We start from the raw sequence: 10412 nt of genomic DNA, 5'->3' as shown, positions 1-10412 counted from the left end.
CCTTTCACCTTAGGATCCAAACCTCCTATTGATCCAGTGATTATTGAATTTTGTCATTACTTTAATGTTTGCTTTGGGCAAATAGGCCCAATAATATGGAGGACAGTAGCTTGCCTTCGTTATTTATCGGGTTTAGTTTCCATCCTTTTCTCTTTTCGTCATCTTCTCCATCTATATTCCTTGAAATGTTTTTGTGAGTATGTTTTCACGCTTGTGGCAAGGAGTTAGAGTTCTAGTAAGTCCTAAAGATGACTATTACTGAGGTTAGTATGCTCGGTTTGTGGATGTTCCTATTCGTGCCTTAGTAGGAGATGAAAACATGCCCTTTCCCGAGAAGTGGAACTTTGCACGTAAGAATTTCCCTTTGTTTCTTCTTCACTTCAGTTTCTTTTTAGAATGCTAACTCTCTCTTATTTTCTTATTTTTTAGAAATCGTGGAAGTTTTTGGCGATCTTCCCGACTTCTATGTTTTGGTAGAAAAAATGTTATTTGTCGCTTCTATAGAGCAAAGATCCTAGAAGTTTCTTTCACAGAAATGTGGGTGAAAAATTGAAAATCCACTGTATCTTACTTTTTTCTACCGTGATTGTTTTTCTTATTTTTACACCTCTCGTTATTTTTAGGATTTGCTATGTGGAGTTCGTCTTGCTTCTGCTCATGTAGTTAGACTCACTGTCAGTGCTGCTCAAGAGCAAATTTTGAGTGTATTCTCTTCAAAGAGGAAAAACAAATAATCTTGTGTCTCTGAAAAGGAAGAAAAAGATGAAGGCTCCTCAGTGAAGAAGCCACGAGTCAGAAGATGCGTTGTCCTAGATGATGAATCCAACACTCCTCAGAACTAACCATCAGGCTCTATGCCTTTCCACCTAGTTGATGAGCCAGAGAATGTTCCTCTAGATATCTCAGAAGATGAGAACATTGATCCTGCCTTGAATCCCTCATCAAGTCCTACTGAAATGTTTTTTTCTCAAGGATTTGAGGACAAAGAAGAATAGTTTGGCTTTGTTTCTGAAGAGTCACCTCTTGCAACCCTTCCTATGATCCCCGCTGCTCCTTCCGTTGCTCCTGCTGCTACTCCTTCTACCATTCCTTGTGAAGAGGCTAGCCCTTCCAGTTGAAGAAACATGAAGCAGGTTTTGATTGAAGTCCCCGAGGATACAAATTTATTGAAAAAATCCAACCGAGCTACGGTTTGTTTAAAACCGTTAATTGGACCTCTTGAATGGAAAAAACTTGAATCCCACACCTCCATTACTCTAATGAATGATGTTATTCATTCTGCTTTTAGGGTATATTCTTCTTCTCTTATCTCTCTCACTTCTCTTTTCTTTAAGTTTGAAGCTCTTCCACCTTGCCTTTTTGCGCATCAATCTAACAGGTACAGAGCCGATGAGGAGGATAGTTTGATTGAGAAGCAGATTGTTGAGTTGAACACAGAGGCTAGCAACTGGAAGGAGCAATTTGAAAGCCTTTAGCTAGAGAAGGATGTCTCGGCTAGCAAAAAGGAAACGCTAGAGAAACAGCTAAGGGTTGCTACTGCTGAATTAGAAGTATTGAAGGCTTATACCAATCAAATAGAGAAGGAGAAATATATAATGGAATCTACATTTTCCGAGCAGCACTCAAGGGCTACTAAAGAGATTAAAAGTTTGAACTAACTTCTGAATCAAAGTGGGTGATCTGGTTAAAACATTGACTCAAGCCGAAGAAGATCACCGCTTCTCTTCCGAGAAAGTTAAGTTCCTTGAGGATACCTTGAACCTTTGAAGGTTTCTTATGAGGTTTCCGAGGTTGAAAAAGAAGAGTTAAGGTTTGTAATTGAACAATTAGAAAAAGATTATGAGGCTCTCGATGATAAACTAACTCTTGATGTGAGTTGAGCCTTCTTGAACAAGCGTCTCGAGACTTTGACCGAGGCTATCCAAGAGGGCTTTGACCTTGAGGCTGAGATTGCCAAAGCTAAGGATGCAATCGAAAGTACTCAGTCATCAAAGTTTCTCAACACCAAGGATGAAAGTTCAAAGGGTGATTATAGTAAAGACGGTTCAGAGGCTGATCATATGGATCCCCAGCCTTCGTCTTCTCTTCAAGTTGATCTTTCCGCTCCTTCAAATGGTGCTCCCTCTCCAGATGCTCCCTAGTTTCTTTCTTTCAATATTTTTTGATATCATTTGGATGTTTTTTTTTTGGAAATGTTTGAATTTTTTCTTGGGAAACTTTCTTTTTAATATCAACATCAATATTAATTTTTAACATATTTTTGCTCTTTAATTTTCGAGATTTTTCTTTGCATTTATCTGAATAGAATAAATGCTCTAATATGTCGTGGCTAAATACACACAGTCTTATTTATAAAAAAAGGACCCTTTTATATCAGCAACAATGATGAAGATGACGTCTCACTCTCATATTAGCATAAAGATATGAAATATGAAGTAATTTTAAGAAGTTTTATTTGAACCTTCAAAACAAATATTCATCTACATCATTTTCATAATTGCTTTTTTATAGTAGGTTTTCAAGTATGGGTTTAATTATCCCGTTACTATATTTGTAGCCTTAAACTAATAGCTCTTTGGAGTTTTCTGTTGAATCTTCAAATCGTTACTTCCCATTCCATCTACGAGCTTGAAAAATCATAATTTTTTTCAAGTTATTCCTTTGGCTATTGAGAGCTATGCTTTTGGGTTGTGCTTCTTACTTCTTCTTGTGCTTCTTCCATATACATAGTCCCCCCCCCCCAGTGTTTGAGTTTTGAAGTATGAAAACTTGAACACTGGATCAATTCCTCTCTATGGTCCTTTCCCTGAAAAAGGAAATATATACGGGACTCAGAGGTAACGTTTTAGATGATGACTGCTTAACCCTTTCCATCAGAAATTTTTGTAACCTAGACCGGGAATAATTAAGTATTCCACATATCTTTTGGGTCTAATGTCATCTGTTACATCTCGCATTTTCGTACGTTAAAATTTCGTTTTCAGTTAACCGACGTGGATTTGGGGATGAGATTATTTTGAGGTTAACACATTTACACTATTTATAACAAGCAATAAATAAGTGTCATGAAGGATAAATGGTACACAAATTAAAGAAAATAAGTTTCGTTGAAAGCAGCCAATTTGGGATAAAATAAGGGTTGAGCAATAATACCCGATAATTACGGACTAGTACCATACAAGGTTCCATATGACCATGATAGTAGGATATATAAAGTGTATTAAAAATAAGTAGAATTTTAAGTAATTTGTGATAATTTTTAATTACGTGGGTAATTGGTTAATTATCGGGTAGTGGGATATTACCTAATTAATTAATTTAATATTTTAAGATAACCTTGCTCACCCTTCCATGTGGCAGCCCTCCCTACCAAGACAATGACACTTAACGGCATTTGAGAGGTGGAAACCTAATGCCTTGTATTGAAGACACCTTTTATAGTTTAAAATAACCAAGGTAATGTTCCATTCAAGAGACTCCATAATCCAAAGGGATATGAACGTTAGCCATTTCTGTCATTATCCATGAGACTTGGAAATTAATTCCTTGTGAAGGATCAAGCAACATTCTGTCTTTTGTTTAAAACCAAAAACAGAAACCATTTCAAGAAATCATAGCCAAATTTCGTTTGAAAATTTCAAAGAAGCAAGCACAATTTCGTTCAAGGATTCAGAAAGTAGAAATCCGATTTCTTTTGAGTTCTAAGTTCAATCAATGAAGGTTCTCCAACGGAATATTATACAGAGTTTTCCCTACTCCAGGTATGTTAAGGTCATCCCTTCTTTCCTTTGGCATGGTCCAAATTATACTGAAGAAACGAGCAAACACACAGTTTCCACAAATTCTCTACTCATAGAGATACTAAGGGTGTCTATATTCTTGATTCCCCATGAGAATTATTATTATCATCTATTCATGGGTCTCAAAATAATACGCAGTTGAAAAAGTTTATTCGGAAGGAATATCGAGATTTTTACATATTTTTCATGCATTTCACCCATTTATATATGTGAATTAACCCATGACCAAATGGCGTTATATACACGTATATATGTAAATATATGTATATGGGATATGGGAAAAGGTTACAACGATATATATGCACCACCACCTGATCAGCTGGTATATGTTGATGATGTTGCCCACAGTGGTCGAGACGATATGATGGGATGCCCTCAGTGGCTATATGATATTATGTACACCCACAATTATGCATGGCACGACATTTATACACACGTGCATGCCATTATGAATGTTTTAGAATTTACAAAGTTATTCAAATTTAAAGACATATTTCTATATTCCATGTTTCATCTATGTCTTTTACGTACTAATTTTCATGCCTTACATACTCAGTACATTTTTTGTATTGACGCCTGTGAGCACGTGATTTTTGCCTTACGAAAAACTACTCCAAAATAAATCAAAAATAAAATAAATTTCTTTTACTGTGTAATTTCTGAATTTGCGTGGTGTTAAATATTTGTTTATGTCCGTAAATGTTTACTTTGTCATGATAAGATGAAAAATAAAATAAAATACATGTTGCATGCATATAGGATATAACTATGCATTTTAAAAGATAATTTAAATAAATAAAAAAAACATATGCGTTAGTTCTATTTTAAATATCCCACTGTGTGATTAATGTTTTTGACTATGTGTTAAATAATTGTTATGAAGTAATTAATATTTTTGTGTAAGGTTAAAAATTGTTTTATAATTTTTATTAGGATTTTTTATAATTTAAATAAAATTAGAAAATATATATAAATTGTGAAAGGAAATTGGACCTGGATTAAAATCCAGGCCCAAGTGAATTAATTCCCCCCAGCCCAATCCAAAATAGCCTGTCCGGTCCAATTCAATACAGCTACGCCAAACGACGTCGTTTGGTGATCATTCATCAAGGGCCGTTGGATTAAGTCCATCCAACGGCCAAGATTTCATCACCCTAACCCGTGATCATTACCCGATCCACTGCCCCGGTTCAACCCGTCCCCCAACTTAAACCAAACGATGTCGTTTGGTTAAGTGGATTGATCCTAGCCATCCATTCTACTTGATCCAACGGACGATACCAATCCACCCCACCCCTATATAAATCCCAAGCCTTACCCCGGCCCCTAACTGAACACCCCCCTCCTACACTGTTCATCATCGTCCCCCAAACCCCCACTCCTAACCCTAGCCGCCCTAGGATTCCACCGCCTGAAACCCGGCGGCATCAACACCGCCGGTCACCATATTGACACCCCAGAACCCTCTGAACGTCCCCTACACGAATATGACCTTAGATTCCTTCGAATCAGGCCCCAACCCTTCGAATCTTAAATCGAAGGTTGGCCTGAAAACCTGATCTAAACCAATCAGCACCTAGTTAACACCATAGCTTCCCCTAGTCATCCTGAGTATGGATCTGTTGTTTGTTTGGCTCGAATCAGTTCCGAGCTTCTCGAATCTTCTTTTGAAGATTCGGACCAAACAAGAACAAGCTCAGATTTGTTTTAAGCTGACACCAAATGACCCCTAGGCTACCCTCACCCTTGTGTCATGTTTGGTTCTTCTCGAATCTGACCAGAAATGGTTAAATCCCAAATCGAATTTTTAAGAACCCTAAAAATACCAAACTTTCGGATTCTGTTCAGATTAAGTAAAGATTGAGGTTCAATCGACCTTAGTCGAAGTATTTTCAGTGGAAAATACTTCGACTAAGGTCTGTTTGATTTCAAACAAAAATCCAAATCCAAGCTGAGTTCGAGTCGGATTAAAATTGAAGATTCAAAGGTATTTTTTCTATTATTTTGTGTATTCTACGTGTGTTGTTGTTTGTCTTAATAGCTTGTTAATTTTTCATGATTTTATTTGATTAATTCTGTCACTTTTGTCTCATGCCCGTCTATATGGTCAAATATGAAACTGTTTCAATTGGTTATGATTGTTCATAATGTAAGTAATCGACTCGATTAAGTTCGTCGATTAGTTATATTATGAATTCTCACTTATGATAATGCTAATAAAAAACAGTCTGCTTCTATTGTTTTAGACTAATTATTGACAGATGTTGTAAATAGTCAACTGATTAATACTCGTCAATTAAATCATGTTTGTTTGTGAATCAGTGAATTCAAATGTATGTTGTATATGTTGTCTTCTGAACAGGGCATTGTCAGTATATTGACAATGCTCCTGTGTATGTTTGATCTTAGTTCAATTATAAGTTCAGTTTGCATTATTATGCTGAACCCAGTGTAATATTGTCAAGTTTGAGTTCAAGTTTACAAATGATGATTAGATGTAATTGTGATAGAATGTTTACATTCTTAGGATTCAGTCCAGAACCTAAGAGAATTGGTATTAGCTGTGTTAAATCAGGTTGATAATTAAGTTTGAACAGATTTTTAAATCTGTTTTGTAAATTCTGTTATGATTTTTACATTTAAGGCAGTAATAATAGTGATCACAGTAGGTATTTCTGGGTTAGAAACAGTAGGGTAATGTGATAATAGTAGTGGGCTGAAAGTGGAATGTAATGGCTATAATTTAAGTAATAAAGGGGAACAAGGGATAATGGGGCTGCTGAAAATCATGTTAGGATCACATAAAGTATTAAAAAGTAGTTTTTAATGGAAACTTTTTAATTTTTAAAGGGAAAAAGGGTCCAGCCACCATGAAAAAGGTGCAACCAGCCCTGTATAAATACACAGGCTGGACAGACCTTAAGGCAGACTGGAAGAGATTTTGGAAGGGAGAAAAAATCAGTTTCCAGAGAGAGAGAAATCAGCTTTTCATAATAGAGGGCAGTCAGTTTTTTTAGACTTTAAAGGAGTTTTAAGAGAAAAAGAGAGTATGAAATTGGGGAAGCAAACAGATTTTTAGGATCAGTTTTCAGACAGAGAGATAGAGCTTAAGGCAGATTTGAAGAGACCTGGGAGATTTTAAGAGATTTTGAAGAGAGGAGAATCAGTTCTTTCAAGGAGTTTTAAGAGGGAAAAGAAGAGTTTTTCAGAAAAAAAGAGAGCTTAGAGAGAGTTTAAAAACAGAGTTTAAGAGTTCTTTATTGAGAAATTTTAGGAAATTTGAGAGAGGGAAGTCAAGTAGAAACAGAAATTTGAAAAGGAAGATAGAAAGAAAAGAAAATAGAAACCGAAAAATCAGAAACAAGAAGTCCGAAACAGGAAAGAAACTGAAAATCTGAAAAATGTTACTTTTCTAGAAACTGTCCGTTGTTTGTTTGTGAATATTGTTCGGTGAAATCTGAAATTTTCTCAAGTTTCTGTCACTATTCATCTGGGTTCTTCGGGTCTTATTATTGCTCAAATCTGTGGAAAAACTGGTATTCTGCTGTTTTTGTTACTGCTGCAACTGCTGAAACTTACTTTTTCTACCTCCATTTCCAGGTACGTTATCTTTCTTAAATTCTATGTTGGAAAGAGATTCAACATGACTCATCAATGAAGCTAGAATTGAAATGCTATTTTCCAATTGTCCAAGTTCATTAGTTTTAATTTCATTTTTTATGTTAGTTAATTAATAGTGAATTCAATTTGATAGCTATGAGTTAAATTGTCTTATTTTGAAATTCCTATAAAGTTTTTTTTTTGTAATAATGTTAGCCATTCCGAAATCTCATTGGTATAGATATATGTGAATTGTCAAAACAGGGAGTAAGGCATAAAAATGGGCCATTGATTACATCCCATAATACCATTAGCTAAATGTAAAGATTAAGAAGTTACATTAGTAGAATATCTTGTAACAAATATGATTTTGTTTAGATTGGTATAAGTTATTATATGGTATGATGACAGGTATAATCATATGAGTAAAGTAAGTTGGTATAGCTCATCATGATGTTAAAACGTTATGAATGTTTACGCCAAACAGTTAGGTTGTATGCAAGGTAACTTTGTTGAATCAACTTGTATAATAATTCCCTTTCTATAAATTCGATGCTTATCTATCTTCATAAAACAAAGTGACCAAATAATTAGGCCTATTAGATTAAAAGCGAGTATATGAGAATGAAAAGAGATGTACAAGCATAAATTGTCACACTTTACATCAATGATAATTAGAAATAGAATTTGCATTAAGTAAATAATGAAAATTCTCAGAAAATATTTCCTTCCTTTATGAATCATTTATTTTCAGTTTCATATGCAATTTATTCTTTGGCATATATATATATGTCATATTTGTTTAAAAATAGTATTAATCATATTTTTATTCTGTTCTTTGAATTTGAATAGTTGGAATGAATATAACTTATATTCGGAAATCATAATCGACGAACAACCTTTAATAGATTGCGAATTCTTTTCAAAGAATTTATAGGCCTCTAAATAGGAGTTTCTCATGATTTTCACATAAAAGAAATACATAAATATAATAAACAATTTGTGGAAAATCCCTAAACCATTACAAATATTTTGCGCAATTAGGGATACGTTCGCGTACCCTGATTATATTTTTAAAAGTAAAAATTCGGATTATGCGTACGCGCAATTTCGAACAATATTTAATAAAAGGATTTTTCCAAAGGCGTTAAATCAATTTCATAAAAACCCGAGATGTACGGTTCACTATTCAAGAAAAACAAATATTCTTGATTCGACACAATTCCGAAAAAATGATTGTTTAATAAATATATTATCAAAATTTTATTGTGTACACGTACGCGTGGCACGATCCCCGGTAATTATAAAAAGTATATAATACGAATATACGTACGCGTAATTCGTCCATATAATTGTAAACAATAAGTAAAAAGCGGTAGTAAAATCATGCAATAAAAACGTATTTAGTAAAATCAAGATAATTAAGCCAATAATAAAAACAGTTAAGCGACCGTGCTAGAACCACGGAATTCGGAAATGCCTAACACCTTCTTCCGGATTAACAGAATTCCTTACTCAGGATTTCTGGTTCGCAGAATAATAAACAGAGTCATATTCTCCTCGATTCAGGGATTGAAATTGGTGACTTGGGACGCCTTAAAATTCCCAGGTGGCGACTCTGAAAATAATTAAATAAATCCCGTTTCGACTGTCCTTTAATTGGAGAAAACTCCCCACGCGCCCCGCGGGCGCGGCAAAAAGGAGGTGCGACAGCTCTGGCGACTCTGCTGGGGATAAAAGTAAACTGTAACCCAGAACCAGTGGTTCAGGGTTTAAAGAATTCGAGCTTAAAATATCTGTGCTAATTGGTTTTATTTACTATGAGATTTTCAACTCTTTATATGCTAATATGCTAAATGTTGTTGTTTACCGCTTTAATATTATTTGAATTGTGAATATATACAACTGCTACGAAACTCCCTTCTTTCTGAGTCTTCTGAATTTATGGTGTACACGTGCGCGTGACCCACCTTTCTGTTAGAGTCATACCAAATAAGACGGAGTTGGGACAAGTAACTAGGCCGGGCAGACTTTCGTGCTCCCGGTACGTTGCCCCCGCTTCGGCTCAAACTGTCCGTTTGGGTAAGCCAGGTTTAGAACAATCAACCTAAGGTTTTACACTTAGAATAACTCAGCCATGTACCGGATCCCTAGTAGGAACGAATATTTGCATCATATGCATTTGGCCTTGGAGACTCAACACAGGGGTTGGGTCTGTCTAGGACAGGTGAACCCAAAATAAAAAGACCATCATGATGCATCCTACTTGTTACTTGTGCATTCATTTGCCTCGAACATGCTTGTTGACCAGCTTAAATAAAATCATGGTAAGAAGAAAGGAATAAAATGGGTTGTTTTAAAAATTTCGAAAAAAAAAAAGGTTTTAAATCTTGAAATAAAGGTATTTAATAAATAATAATAATAAATAAAAAAAATTCGAAAAATTACTTTTTTAGTATAGATTTTCAAAAAATGAATTTTGACTTTATCAAAATTAAATTTCAGATACAAAATGAGCATCACACAAAGCCCCTCATCCACAAGTACGGAAGAATTTCTATGTCAGCTTCAAATGTGGTGGTATGATTTAGGCGAAGACGGTCAAAAATGGGTCGTCAAGCATTTGGGAAATCTCACGGACATTATGAAAGTTAAACCCCGTGATGATCTGATTGCGGCGTTAGTAACTTTCTGGGATCCTGTTCACAATGTTTTTCGTTTCTCTGACTTCGAGCTTACTCCTACATTAGAGGAGATAGCTGGATATACTGGTTTTGAAGGAAGTTTAAGAAATCAAAGCTTGATATTCACAAAGGCTCCTTCGGTACATCGATTCTTCGGTCTTTTGAACATCAGCAGTCAAATCAGGAAAAGCAATGTCATCAATGGATGTTGTTCCTTCAACTTTTTGTATTCAAGGTTCGGAAAGTCAGATGGGTTTGAAATTCATGAAAAAGGCCTTACTAATAAGCAAAACAAAGACACTTGGCAGATTCACCGTCGATTTGCTTT

This window comes from Nicotiana sylvestris, chromosome 9, assembly GCF_000393655.2.
Source record: "Nicotiana sylvestris chromosome 9, ASM39365v2, whole genome shotgun sequence".
Classification (NCBI taxonomy): Eukaryota; Viridiplantae; Streptophyta; class Magnoliopsida; order Solanales; family Solanaceae; genus Nicotiana; species Nicotiana sylvestris.
The sequence above is the reverse complement of the archived record's forward strand: the minus strand, read 5'-3'. Positions refer to the sequence as shown.